Source organism: Hyaena hyaena, unplaced genomic scaffold (assembly GCF_003009895.1).
Source record: "Hyaena hyaena isolate Hyena2069 unplaced genomic scaffold, ASM300989v1 scaffold_268, whole genome shotgun sequence".
NCBI classification, from domain to species: Eukaryota; Metazoa; Chordata; class Mammalia; order Carnivora; family Hyaenidae; genus Hyaena; species Hyaena hyaena.
Genome location: NW_024080898.1, coordinates 1,343,243 through 1,357,805, shown reverse-complemented (window position 1 = coordinate 1,357,805; position 14,563 = coordinate 1,343,243).

Genomic DNA, 14,563 nt, shown 5'->3' with positions numbered 1-14,563 from the left:
CCTACCCCTCGGTAATGTTCCTATCTGCTACCCCCTGCTCTAGTTGACTCTCATTGTGTGGTGGTTACAGTAGCTTCTTAGCTGGTCTTTCTGTCTTCAAGCTCTTTGACCACTGTACTTCAGTTCACCCAGAGTCGGTGTATATTCCTTAAGATAGTTCCTACCACTTCAGTTCCTCTCCCACAAAGCCTAAATCATCAAATTAAAAACTATCATTTACTGATTGTTTGCCCTATGGTGGACAGTTTACAAAATCATTTTTTTGTCTCTTTGTTTATACTTATCCCTCAGTGCCTAGAGCTTTTGAAGTCTATATACCTGGCACAAAGATGGCATCAAGAATGGTGGTTGAATGAATGAACTGAGTCATCTTATCTTCAATACCACCTCATGTAGTACCTATTCTTTATCTGTTTCAGGAACCTGAGGTGGGTTATGGTTATACAACTTACCCAAGATGATAGGAGAGAACTCCGGTTTAAAAATCCAACCTAGCTGATCTCAGAGCTCATTTGTTAAACTAATATTCAACTCTGGCTCAAAATGGCAATGAAGCAATTGTCCTAAATAACCCCAAACAACAAGTCTGGCCTCTGTGCTGCTCAAGTTCTCCAAGAAGGACCCAGGACTTCCTTATCCACGTGCCTCACATCTTGGTCCTCACTAAGTTCAAACCCTACTCATCCTTAGAGTCCTAATGCACCTGCTACCTTCTCAAAAAAAAAAAAAAAAAAAAAAAACAACAATCGTGATGGTCTCTCTGAAAGATTCTCCTTTGAATTCCTGCCACAAACTCACCCAAGACTCATACTTTGATGCTATCTATTTGCATGTGAGGCTGATTGTGAGAGAGTGATATTCCCAGGGAGTGAATATCTTATTGAATTTTATGTTTCTCAGAGGGTCTGATAAAGCACTGGACACCGGGAAGAGATTTAGTAAGTGATTTTTAAACTAAATCATATTAAATTTGATATCAACTCCTTTCAGCTTCCAGTTTGTCTCATCAGCAGTAGTGAAGGTCTATTTACCAGAAAATATGTTTTCTGATTTGAGAAACTATTGTAAGCCAGAAAGCAGCTTGGACCAGCCCCAAGGCACAAAGTTCCTCATGGCCTTGATGGAGACCAAGAAAAGGAAGGTTTTTCTTCTCCTTTTGGCAAAACTCCCAGACTCCCCTAAGTTTTGTAATCGAGCTTCTGGGAACACTAAGTGCATACATGCCTCCCCCAGCCCCCAACACACACATGTACACACCCATTCCATGGGACTTCACCTCACTCAGCCTTATGAGCCAGAATCTGAAGTGGGAATGATGTGGAAAAATGCATGGTCGGACCAATTGGTACGGATGTTAGCATGGCTTTCGTGATACTAAAAATCAGGCCAGGAGGGCCGTCCTTACAAGTAAAGATGTTGGAGACATTTCTGGTACATTGATTTGGAAACTATCAAACAGAATCCTAAATGCCAAGGTCTGAAAGCCCATCTCCACTGATCTTTCTTTCCCTTTTAAGGCCGACAGAACTGCAAGCTGGGATAACACCGAGGTATTTTTAGCAGTGTATACTGATTTTTTTTTTTTTTTTTTTTTTTTGTCTTTGGAAGCTACTATATTCTATTATAGCCCAAAAACAACAAATGAAAAAAGCCAGCTGCGGCAAAATCTCATTTAAGGCAGCAGCGTAATGACAATGATATTAAAATAATAATATGTTAGGCAGTATCTGAAGTTACAATAGTTGGATATTCTGGCAGAAGGAATCTCTCATGAATGCTTTGCTTTCTGAATAATGCCTTTTTTTAACCGAGTGTTCTATAGCAAAACTATTAAGGTAAATGAAAATTTTAAGATGTGGTGCACTTGCATGTGGGCAAAGCATAAACGATACAAGAGAGGGATCGTCAATATCAATAACTACCATGGGCAAGACAATCAGAAAAACTCTGAAAATGCATATAGTCATTACAAAGGTTTTTCAGTATCCAGACTTTCCATCTTCATCAATAACATCACTATCTATGAAGTGGATTGTCTTAAACCTTTGCAGCCCCGGACCTTTGGAATCTTAAGGAAGTAGTCCAGCTCGATTTTATGGTTTTCCTGGTTCTGGTAGAATACTGGGCCTGACAACCTCTTTTCTTTTTCCCATTGGCTACATCTACTAGTAAAGCTCGATGTCCAGCCTAGAATATCCTTAACAACCTATACCTAGCTTCCTGTTATTTGTCCTTTAGTGTAAACTCCTTCTAGAGTTTCTGTCTAGGTCCATAGTATAAATTCCACACCATTCTCTTGGAAGTAGCTTTGGCCCTTCCCTCCACTCCTGTTTTATTCTCCGCAGGAGGAGGAATCATTTAGAGGGTTCATGAAATTCGTAAGGATTGACGTATGCATTATATAATGTCTCTCCTCTCTTAGTTTTTACAGTAGTTTGCTACTGAGACTCCTACATTCTTGATTCTTCCATACTCTAATCTACCTTGTTATGAGGAGGCCAGTGCTCCACAGAGATGTCTGTTCTTCATGAATTATATTCGGAGCCTTAATACTTTTTTTTTCAATGTTTATTTTTGATGGAGAGAGAGAGAGACAGCATGAGCAGGATAGAAGCGGGGGGGAGAGGGGGACAGAGGATCTGAAGTGGGCTCTGTGCTGACAGTGGAGAGCCCAACATGGGGCTAGAACTCTTGAACCGTGAGATCATGACCTGAACCAAAGATGAATGCTTAACCACCTGAGCCACCCAGGCGCCCCAGAAGCCTTGATTCTGATAACAGTTCGAATCATAGTCTCCAGTTCAGTTTTAGCCATAGTAAACAGGCAAATCTGATCTGCACTTACCTGACCAGAGGATTAATCCTCAATATAAAATCACACTGAATATCATAATTGCTTCTGACCACTGGCTGCTCATTTTATAGATGAGGCTCAGAAAGGTTAAAGATATTTCTCAAGATCATACAGGTATAAAAATCAAAGCCAAGACTTCCAACCCAGGATTCCTGGGTCTTCCTGGTCTTCCTGAGGATATGTAACATGTATGATCCTTTATAGAGTGTACACTTTCCTAACATCTACATAAGACTATGAGAGACCTTGTCACATATATTACTAATATCAAAGTGATACAGAAATGATGTCTTTCTTCTATGTAAATAGCCTAATGATTTCATCAAACTGGAAAAAAAAAAAAAAAGCTTAAGTTTTTCCTAGTGAACTTAGGCAGGGTTTTCGAGATCCCTACTTGGTTCAATGTGTTATAACCACATGTATGTTATATAATCAGTCCCAGAAAAAATACTGGGACTTTATCTGTTTGTTAGTTCTGTGACCTGTTTTTATTTATTTTATTTTTTTTAAATGTTTTATTTATTTCTAGGAGAGAGAGAGAGAGACAGCGTGAGCAGGGGAGGGCCAGAGAGAGAGGGAGTCACAGACTGAAACAGGCTCCAGGCTCCGAGCTGGCAGTCAGCACAGAGCCCGACACGGGGCTCGAACCCACAAACCGCGAGATCATGACCTAAGCGAAAGTCGGACGCTTAACCGACTAAGCCACCCAGGCGCCCCTCTGTGACCTGTTTTTAAACGCTTTTCAGAATTTGGGGAAACACTGTCTGTTTCCACTTTGCTGAGACCATTGCCTTCTAAATGATTCTATAAGATTGCTTGCAATACCTCTGTACTTACAGTACTAAGATCTTTTGATACCTTGGAAGGCAATTTGTCTGCATCTGGAAACTTGAACGAACATGAAGACGGTAGAGCTTGGTTCCTAACTGTCTTTTCACCTAGTGTAGCCTTCAGTTCCCTATGAAATGCATCTGCTCTGTGCCTTTCAATGTGCAATTAATTCACCTTGATTTATTTTATTTTTTAAAAGTTATTCATTTTGAGAGAAATAGAGAGAGTGAGAGTGGGGGAGGGGCAAAGAGCGAGAGAGAGAGGGAGACACAGAATCTGAAGCAGTCTCCAGGCTCTGAGCTGTCAGCATAGAGCCCGAGGTGGGGCTCAAACTCATGAAACCACAAGATCATGACCTGAGCCGAAACCAAGAGCTGGACACTCAACTGACTGAGCCACCCAGGTGCCCCTGTTCACTTTAATTTAAACAACAGGTATATAAGAGCTAAGTTGCTCTATTTCTCAGGGTCATTTGTTAATGTGCTACCATGCTACCCTTTGTGGTCCATTCTTCTCTGTCATTTAGAACAATTGGTCAGGTAGTGACTTTGTGGAGTTTCCTATCCCTTCCTACCTATCAGTGTTCCATTCAGAGAAATCTGTGCTCTAATAATATTGACAATTACAGCTCAGGTCTGTTTCTCAAGAACTTTAGAGAAGAAGCTATCCCATCCTTGCTATTAAATCATTTCAAAGTTTAGCAACTCAAACTCTTAGGGAATGTTTTTCTTACATCTTCCCTGATGCTTCATGGCCAAGTGTGATTATGAAGCTCGGCTGGAATGGTGAGGTACACAGAGGGAATCATAGAATGTATTCTTCAGACCTGGGTATTTCCGAAAACAGGGGCACTATTACAAGTATACCAATGCAGCGGATTGGGGCTCTTCAGGGCAAATGGAATGCATGTAAACCCTAGGCATAGATAGCAGTATTGTGACCAGTCAGACTGGTTTTTATACCAGACAGAAATAAAGTGGAGGCAATAAAGTGCAATAAAGTGGAGGCCAGGGCTGACTGATTAAGTTCAGTAGCTCTGAAACAAAAAATGATAGATAGGGAACATTAATACTTTATTTAAATATGATTCATGTACCATGCTCTGTTCTAGATGCTAAGGTCACAAGAACTCTATCCTCAAGAAGACTCACCATCGCTCAGAGGACATTAGATATACGATCTCTCTGTCTTCAGGTGATGAAAGCTGGTGGCAGGGTGCAGAAGTGGGGGAAGTACAGATCTGAACCTGAACTTGGTTCCACCAATTGCCAGGCTCTGCTCTCACAGGTGCATCTACCCAGGGACTTCATAACTGCATGTAAAACTTGATGTAGAAATGTGCCTCTGCTTTTTCTCTTATTTCCTACAAGAGGGTGCTTTTGTTTTTCTTCAATATCTGAGGCTCAGCGGTGAACAAAACATAGGATACAACACATTATGTGTGTCTGAGGGGGTTGGAGGAGTCAGTTATAATTCTATCTCTCATCGCCAGGTTAGGATGCAATCCTGTGTCCGAATTAGAGCCAGACAGATGTGGGGTTGGAGGCGAGCTCTGCTTTATACCAACACTGTGCTCCAGCTCTTGGAACCTCACCTTCTTCATCTGCAAAATGGGGATCAGAATTGCTCTCCTAACATAGCGTCATAAGGATTTAGTGAGATAATGCATGTAAAGCACACCGCACACTGCCCAAGACAAAAACCTGCTTTGGTTAGATATTAGTAGCCATTAATGTCTTTTTTTTTTTTTTAAGGTTTTATTTATTTCTGAGAGAGAGAGACAGTATGAGTAGGGGAGGGTCAGAGAGAGACGGAGACACAGAATCTGAAGCAGGCTCCAGGCTCTGAGCTGTCAGCACAGAGCCCACTGCGGGGCTCGAACCCATGAACTGTGAGATCATGACCTGAGCCGAAGTCGGACGTTTAACCGACTAAGCCACCCAGGCGCCCCAATTAATGTCTTAATTAGATCTTTCCTGATGACTTTTTCTTTCCTTGCCATCTGACGTAGCTCTCCAGAACTCACAAATCTGGAGGCACCAAAACTTTCAGAGCTTGCTGGAATCATCATTTCCAAACTTCCTGTTGTACAGAGGGTAAAATTGCTCTGGATCACGTAGTTAATCTCCAGTGATTGAGCTGGGGATGGAAATAAGTGTCCTGCTTCCCACCCCAGTGATCAAACTTACCACATCTTATTCCCAAAGGTTCCTCAAAAGAAGTTTTATTACCTAAAGGTTTAGACTTCCAAGGGAAGCAGTGCGTTATCAACCAACGCTGAAGAAGGATGTGGTGGTTTTTGCTGGTTCAACCCCATCAGCCACTAATTCCTTGGACACCCTAATTTCATTCATCTGAGCAGAACCATATTCAGGACTAAGATGTCAGGTGTATAACCCCTTTCACTTTACCTCTCATAACCACCCCTGAATTAAAATGAGAATGGATTGGGGCGCCTGGGTGGCTTAGTCGGTTAAGCATCCGACTCTGGCTTAGGTCATGATCTCGTGGTTCGTGGGTTCGAGCCCCGCGTTGGGCTCTGTGCTGACTGCTAGCTCAGAGCCTGGAGCCTGTTTCAGAGTCTGTGTCTTCCTCTCTCTCTAACCCTCCCCTGTTCACACTGTCTCTCTCTCTCTCTCCTAGAAATAAATAAAAATATTTAAAAAAAAATGAGAATGGAGACAGGAAATTACACTCCATGTTGGCTATGAGATGACGTCTTTTGTGTTAATCCCATTGCCCACGGCGCTGTGATCCCCCGCTACAGTTCTCCAGCCTTCACCTTCTACCCCCCGCCCTACCTGCCGCACTCTCGAGAAAGTGTGCAATAAAAATGCCTCATTATTTTCCATATATTTTCATTCTCTTAGCCATTCCTATAAGAAAAAGAGAGTACGGTGGGAGAAGTGGTTGCTATGGAAACTGGCCAAGGATAAACAGTCTCTTCTAGCCTGGTGTGAGGCAAGAAGACAGGAGCAGACGGCAGCTCTCACAAGTGGGAAGATAGCTGGGGAGTCACGTTCTCGGAGCTCTGTCTGCCTGGCTCTTTGGACCTCACGGAAGCACTGTACACTGTCTCTTTTCAGCGACCCTGGAGGTATAAAGGGAGGGTGTTATGATGTATCCTCAGGTGTGTCTGACATAAGAGAAAGCAGCCCACTGGATCCATAGACGCTGGAGGGTTTCAAAGAAATACATTTTTCATTGACCTTCTGAAGTTTGCCCTGAGCTGGAAGCAAAGTGACTTTGACTGTTAGCTCCAGCCTGCTACAAGCCACCTACATAGCTGAGGGCCAGCGAAGGTGGCAGATTACATTCACCAGCTCTGTTCTTGCTAGTTGCATAGCGGTTAAATGCCTACCCTTTGGGCCAGCCTTCCCTGGTTCAAATCCTAGTTCTTACCTCTTACTGGAGACATAGTTTTAGGCAAGTTGGGGAGCTCCTGTAGCCTTTGGTGCCCTCATTTGCCGCGGATGATGATGCCAATTACGCTGCTGCTGATAAACTTCCTAAAAATGCCTGCCGCTTAGCGCGGTGTCTGGCGTGTTTGTATGGGCTCATTAAATGCTGGTCATTTTATTGGGGCGCCTGGGTGGCTTAGTCGGCTAAGCGTCCGACTTTCGCTTGGGTCATGATCTCGCGGTTCGTGGGTTCGAGCCCCGCGTCGGGCTCTGTGCTGACTGCCAGCTCAGAGCCTGGAGCCTGTTTCAGAGTCTGTGACTCCCTCTCTCTCTGACCCTCCCCTGCTCACGCTGTCTCTCTCTCTCTCCTAGAAATAAATAAAACATTAAAAAAAAATGCTGGTCATTATAATTGCTTATAAATTAAGTGAGTTTTGGCAAGAGACATATTATGTGCTCTTAAAAAATATTATTTTTAGATAAGTGTCACCTTACAGTAACAGAACTTTTATGCATGCTTAAAACTCATGGCTACCCTGCAAGATAGGTATTAATATAATAATAGTTTTACATATATTAGTATTTGTTACTATAATAATATTAGTAATATATAATATAAAATACATAATATATAATAAGTATGCTAACATACATATGTTACATATATATGTAACACTATGTAGGTATCTACATAGATATGTAAACTGAGTCTCAAACACATTTTATTTTTTTTATTTTTTAAATATTTATTTAGAGAGGGGCAAGTAGGGGCAGGGCAGAGAGAGACAGAGAGGGTGAGAGAGAATCCCAAGTAGGCTCCACACCATCAGCACAGAGCTGGTCACCAGGCTCAAACTCTTGAACCATGAGATCATGACCTGAGCTGAAATAAAGAGTTGTACACTTAACCGACTGAGCCATCCAGGTGCTCCAAAAACATTTAATAATATGCTTTCAAACGCGCTCTTTGTGTAAGGTGTATTGTTAAGCTGTCATGGATCACCATCAGTATTTGTGAGTGTTCTCTGTCCAGGTGCTCAGGAACGAAACAGAAAAAAAATGACCTAGTCAACATGCAGAGAGCCACATGCAGACCACGTGATGGTATGTGTGATCTGTGTCACAAAGTGGAGAATGGAATGGATAACACAGTGAGTTTCATTTTCTAAGGATCTCACTCTCAGCCTCAGGTTTCCTCCGTCAGAGCCAAGCAGAGAAGTGGTCAGGCATGTTTCTCTTGGCACGGAAGCATGGTATCCAGGCCCTCTCTGGAGTGCTCCTGCTTCCTTGTGTATCATTTCAGCCACTTTCTTGTACTGTTTACCCTCCAGGAATGTTGTCTTCCCTACTCAAATATGCTTCTGCTTTTTCCATGACTGTCATGCTGCCCCTATAGCATCAAGGTTTCTTCCTTTTCCTCTCTGCCACCCCCATTCCCTTTATCTTCTCAGACAGACTTGGACAACCCTTTAACCACAACTTAAACATCTTCTCCCTACGTGGTCTCCCCAGGATAGATTACACATCTATAGTGCTACCTCAATATCACACACACACACACACACACACACACATACACACACACTATTGATTTTGCATACTACATTATATTAACAATGTGCGTGGGTTTGGCTGGCCTTCAACACTACTTACCTCCCAGGAGGCTGGGGCAACATGTGTGGGATCTGTGTATTCCAGGGGTGAAGCCCAGTGTCTGGAAAACGAGAACATGTTTGATGTTTGTCTGTTGAGTTGAATAGACTCTATCTGGTAGAAGATCCTTTTAGGGTCTAAACCCTGCTATAAAAATTTGCTAAACCTAGGGGACAATGTATCAGAACTCACACTCACATTAAGGAGTTTGGAGCCAAATCACCTGGGTCTGTTGTGGCCCCATCACTCATCAGTTCTGATTCTGAGTCAGTTTGCAACTCAAGCACTTATTCTTTCTCGTTTTTTTCCCCTCTTTCTTCCTTTCCCCCGCTCTCAACAGCATCCTGTATGTTAGGATTATACTAGATGTCAGGGATGCACAAACAAACAAAATTTCCACCCTCAACATTTAGATGGCCTCAGGTTGGAATAGCGTAGAGTTTATAGAGGTGAAAAAGAGGTAGAAGCCAGTTATATCAAGGTGGGGGGTGGTGAAGTGAGTTAGGCTCATCTAAAATGTAAACAGTAATAATATCTGTAAGAGCTACGTGAATTTTAATTCCCCATACTGCTTTTAATGCTGCTCTTCGAGGAGGGGATAATGCGTTTGTATGAGGAACGGAGAGCCCCAGCGGAAACACAGCTGCTTCTAGGTATAATAAAATAGACTATAATCAACTACAACTCTGAAAATCCCCTTAGCAACCATTCATTTACCAGCCTGCTCTCTGAGCTGGTGAATATCTATGGCCAGGCCTTGCAGAGGGAGTCCATAGAGCAGGTAAATTTGATAAAGATGCCAAGGAAAGGGATGTTGGCTACTCAACAGCGGCTAAGGGAGGAGTAATACAGTGGTAAAGAAAGGGCTACACCAATTAAAGTCTAGCCAATTGAGTTCTGAGAATGGATGCTGTTTAAATGAGGATGCATATGGCAGCACCTCCGATCCAACACTGAGACCCAAGCTTCTTTGTACAGTATTTGTGCCATGCTGTGTTTGTGAGTGTGGCATGTTTTAGAGAATCACTTCGGGACAGAGTGAACCATGCAGAGGGCTGAAATGTGATGTTAGGAGGTTGCTGAAAATAAATGTCATGACTTGGACTGTGGTCCCATTCACACGCATTTGCTGACGCCTACTTTGAGCCAGCCCTGGATAGGTGGTCTCCCAAACATTTTTCCTAATGTTCACTGCAGACGTAGGACAGGGGAATGTTCTATCTAATTTGCAAATGAGAGTACCTGAGAGTCAGTAGAGATTAAATTATATACCCAAGGTAACACAACTGTTAAGAAGCACAAACAAGACTGTTCTAGTGTGTCTGAGTCCAGTCCTTGGCTCCCATCCACAGATGCAGATAAATGTGTCACTTTGTACCATTTGGATTGCTTTGGGGGAAAGCTCAAAGTATAATTTGTGGCCTCTCATTAATATCGATAAAGGCAGGCCATCTTTTTTGCAGCTGCATAAATGTTTAAAATTCTGGGAAATGTTCATATCCATAAATTGCTCTGGAGAGAGTGATGAACTAATCAGTAAAATACAAGAAGGATTTCTGTGGGTTCAGAGCAAAACTCTATATTAAATTTATTTATGTAAATGTAACTAGTCACATGTGGCTATTAATGTCTTTATTTGGGCTGATTTTAATCAACGATGTCATCTTGACAGCATGTTTCATGGTAGAGGGCAGGAAAGTAGGGGGGCAGGGTGGAAGAAGTGGAAATGGTGGGGATGGTAGAAGAAGGGGTGAGGCAGAATAAAATCATGCAATTCTAGAATAGACAGGGGAAAGATCTTGAAGTTAATCTACTTTAACCCCTTCCATATGCTAATGAGGGAGTTGAAGCTTAGGGAAATGAACTCAGTTAAGACTCCACAGGTTAGCAAAACACCAAGAAGATCTTATGTGTGTTTTTCATTTTTGATATTTAAATGCTATAGTTACTTGCTTTTCTTTAAGGAAAAAAAGGCTGCAATGAAGATCTTGTTTTAATAGCACCCAGATTTCCATCTCACTAGGTTACAACATATATTTGAAACTAAAAGTATTCACACCTGTACATCTACCTGACAAGTCAGTGCACCCGAGCTCTCCCCCTCCCTCACCCAAAACACCTGCTCTTAAGATGCATGTGGATACCATCTTATTCACAGAATATTCAAAGCATCTCTGTGTGAAAAGGACCAAAGAGGTCATCTAAAACAACTTCCTACTCAGTATAGGAATTGCCTTGACCTGCTGTGAGTCATGGCTCCGAACTTCTAGGGAACCTATAATAATCAGAGGCAGGACAAAAATGCTAAGTCAGGGCCAGCTGAGAAAAGAATGATTTTTTCTTTGAAAGCGAATGGTGCCTAGACCTGTGTCCAGCTGCTGGCATTGGAGGTATCAGGGTCCAGTTGGGGACTGAACTTGACTCAACTGGTCACAATTTAAGTGGTTTCGGGTTGGATGGCTATCACTGTGATTTGAAGACAGGATAATGGGAAGCAGCAGAAATTCTTCCACATATTAGCTACAGAACCTCAGGCAACTTACACTCTCTGGGTCTCATTTTCCTTATCTCACAAAATGATTGTGACGATGAAGTGACAGGAAAAATGTGAACCTCCTGGCCCTGTGTCCAGCACACGGGTTCATCTGGACACCCTGTAAGTTTCTCCAAAGACAAGACGGGTACAGAGTTGGGAAATGAAAGGGGCAGACGTGAGTTTGGCCAAAAGCCTAGCTCAGCACTGAAGAGTGGGGGAGCTCAGCTAAGTTTCAAAGATCATAGTGCTTCTCCACTGGGACCCTGTGGAGGAGGAGCTTTGAGCATCGCATCCGGTCTCTGGATTCTGCTGATTTTACTGTCACAAAACCATCCAGACTGACAGATAATTTATGCAGTTGGAAAACAAAACCTTTCAAAATGCTCCATTCTTAAGGAGAGAAATCATGAAATAACGTACTTATTTTGTTCATTGCCATATCCCCAGTGGTTCAAACAATGTATGCACTGCGCATGGTATGTGCTGCAACAGATTTTTGAGTGAATGAATGAATGAATGAGTGAATGGATGGGCCAATCAATTTTTCGTAGGACTGGTATTGAGGATATTGCTTAGCAAATTATGTAACACCTTGCCTCTGAGATTCCAGGGTAGAAACTTTCCTTGGCGCTGAGGACCAGAAATGAGTCTGCCTCTCTAGAGCAACCACTGTTTTTTAGTTATACACAATGAGCATCATAGAATCAGACTCTTTTCCTTCCCCTGGCTACTGAATGATTCAGAATAAAACTTATAGCCCATCTCTAGCAAACGATCATTTTGCTGCTGCTTCTTTTTTTCTTCATTCTTTTATTATTAGTTTTAACAGTGGCTGCTTTCCTAGTTGTGTGTGTGTGTGTGTGTGTGTGTGTGTGTGCGCGCGTGCGCATGTGTGTGTATTTGTTCTTACTGTATCATATGCCCCTGGAGCAATCTGTCCATGTCTTAAATCAAATTCTATCAATTGCATATTCTTTTACATAAAACCATCATGTTCCTGTGGAATAGATATAATGCTTTTTTGGTAGGATGGAGTTTTAGCTGAGAGTCAAGTGGAAACAATCATTACTCAGTATCTCTATCTCTGTACTTTTTCACCCCGGGACTGGAATTCCAAAAGTTTTTTAATTAAGACACCTCTTAAGGTATGCTGTCTATTCCTAGACATGCTCTCAAGAGCTATAGAAACAACTCCAGATAATAGCTCCTCAAATATACGAGGGTCCTCTGACCAGAACTGCCAAATAAAACAAAGGATACACAGTTAAACTGAATCTCAGATAAATAACAAATAATTTCTATATTATAAGCATATCCTAAATATTATGAGACACACCCATACTAAAAATTATTTGTCATCTATCTAACTGGGTGTTCTATAATTATATTTGCTGAATCTGGTGACTATATTCCTGATAGAACCCCAATCCAGCTGTGGTAAGGAGGTTGGGACTCTAAGAGCCTCAATTAATTAGAAGCTAAGGACTCCATATGGAATTGAGTTTGATTCTGCTAAGAGATTCAAGGTTTTTTCCAGATACTGTGTTGAACTCTCCGACCTATAAGAAAGCAGAGTGTGTGGGCCTCAGTCCTTCAAGACCACTAAGGTATCGCTGAAGAAGCAAAAATGTATTGCTTTGAGTTAGGGACCTCATTTTCCCTAGATAGGTTTGAAGCAAACTCTCTCTCTAGGAATTATTTATGGTACTTCCTTTAAAAAAAAATTTTAATGTTTTATTTATTTCTGAGAGAGAGATAGCATGATCAGGGGAGGGTCAGAGAGAGAGGGAGACACAGAATCTGAAGCAGGCTCCAGGCTCTGAGCTAGCTGTCAGCACAGAGCCCAACGTGGGGCTTGAACCCATGAACCGTGGAGTCATGACCTGAGCTGAAGTTGGACGCTTAACCAACTGAGCCATCCAGGCGCCCCAATTGTGGTACTTCCTTAAAATGCATTCAATGTTCATTAAAACAATATAAGCCTGTTCTTCATGCCCAACCCCAATTCTGGCCTGCTGATCGGCTGTCTCATTTATGTCTCACTCCGCCTTGACTAAGCCCTGGGCCTGTTGCAGGAACTGATCTGATTTCCATGGGTCAATAATCCATACCCTCCTTCCTCCCACAGAGACACTGATTTGACAACAATGCATGGAACAATTGTCTTTATGAGAAATCCAGAAACTAGTTACGGGGTTCCAGGACCCCAGGTGAGCATGAAACCAGCTGTATCAAAGCCGTTTTCTCACCATATTTGTAGCCTGTTCTCACCATAGTCCTTCCCTAGTGTGGACAGTGCCATGAAATCTAGAGGAGACTCCCAATGCCTGGCTTCTCCCTGAGGTGGGAAAGTAAAGACCAGATCATACATTTAATACTTTGAATAAGTGTTGGGGAGGCTGCAAAGGCCCTGAGGCAGGAATGCAACATGCATTATGGTTGCATCTAGGGCAGCTTTGCAGCGAAGGTCAAGTCCCTTTGAAGGCAAAGACTTTGGAGAGAATATTCCCACAGGGTATTATTTACCACATACATCATACGTGACTTTATTCATGCCATTCCCCAACTCAAAAATGATTTTCTCTCTTTTCTGCCCCATTGCTTACTGAAAGGGTCAGGTTAAAAGTTACCTCCTCCATAAAACCTTTCACGTCCAATGGCCTAAAGCATCATTGACTGCTTGCCCTTTCCCTGTCACCTTGGCTATCTTTCACACCTCGACTATATTTGTTGTGAATCTCTTTTTTACATTATATAGTAAGTAACATATTATACTTCTTTCATAAGGTTTTGATTTTTTTCCTAACTGCCAGGTGCCAAGACAGAATGCAGTCTTCCAAGTGGCAACGTTGAGCACTCCCAGAAGGCGAGGCTGGTCCACGGAGCACAGGTATGATACCTTTGTCTCGTGCTGTACTGAGTAAACTAGCTCCCACTGCATGAGAGCCAAGAACCTTCGAATTAACTTATGCTGCAAAAGGGATGGAAAAACAACCAGAGGGCAGGATTGATGGGATAATAAAATAATGTCCTCCTCTCTCTCTCTCATCACCTGTTCCCTTGTGAAGTGGTCTTCTGGGTGGCAAGACTTAATGGGAAGGTACAGTTTAGGGTCTGGGTGCTTTAGCAATGGCGTGAACAGAATTCAGAGTGGAGCCCCCAAGAGCAGCAGGAAAAACGTGAGAGGGAAGTAAAGGAACATTGTTGTCTCAGTCTGGACAGAGAGATTGAGGGAGGAAAGCAGGCAAGTTTATGGGCAAAACCACAAGCAGAGATGGCTCATCTTGG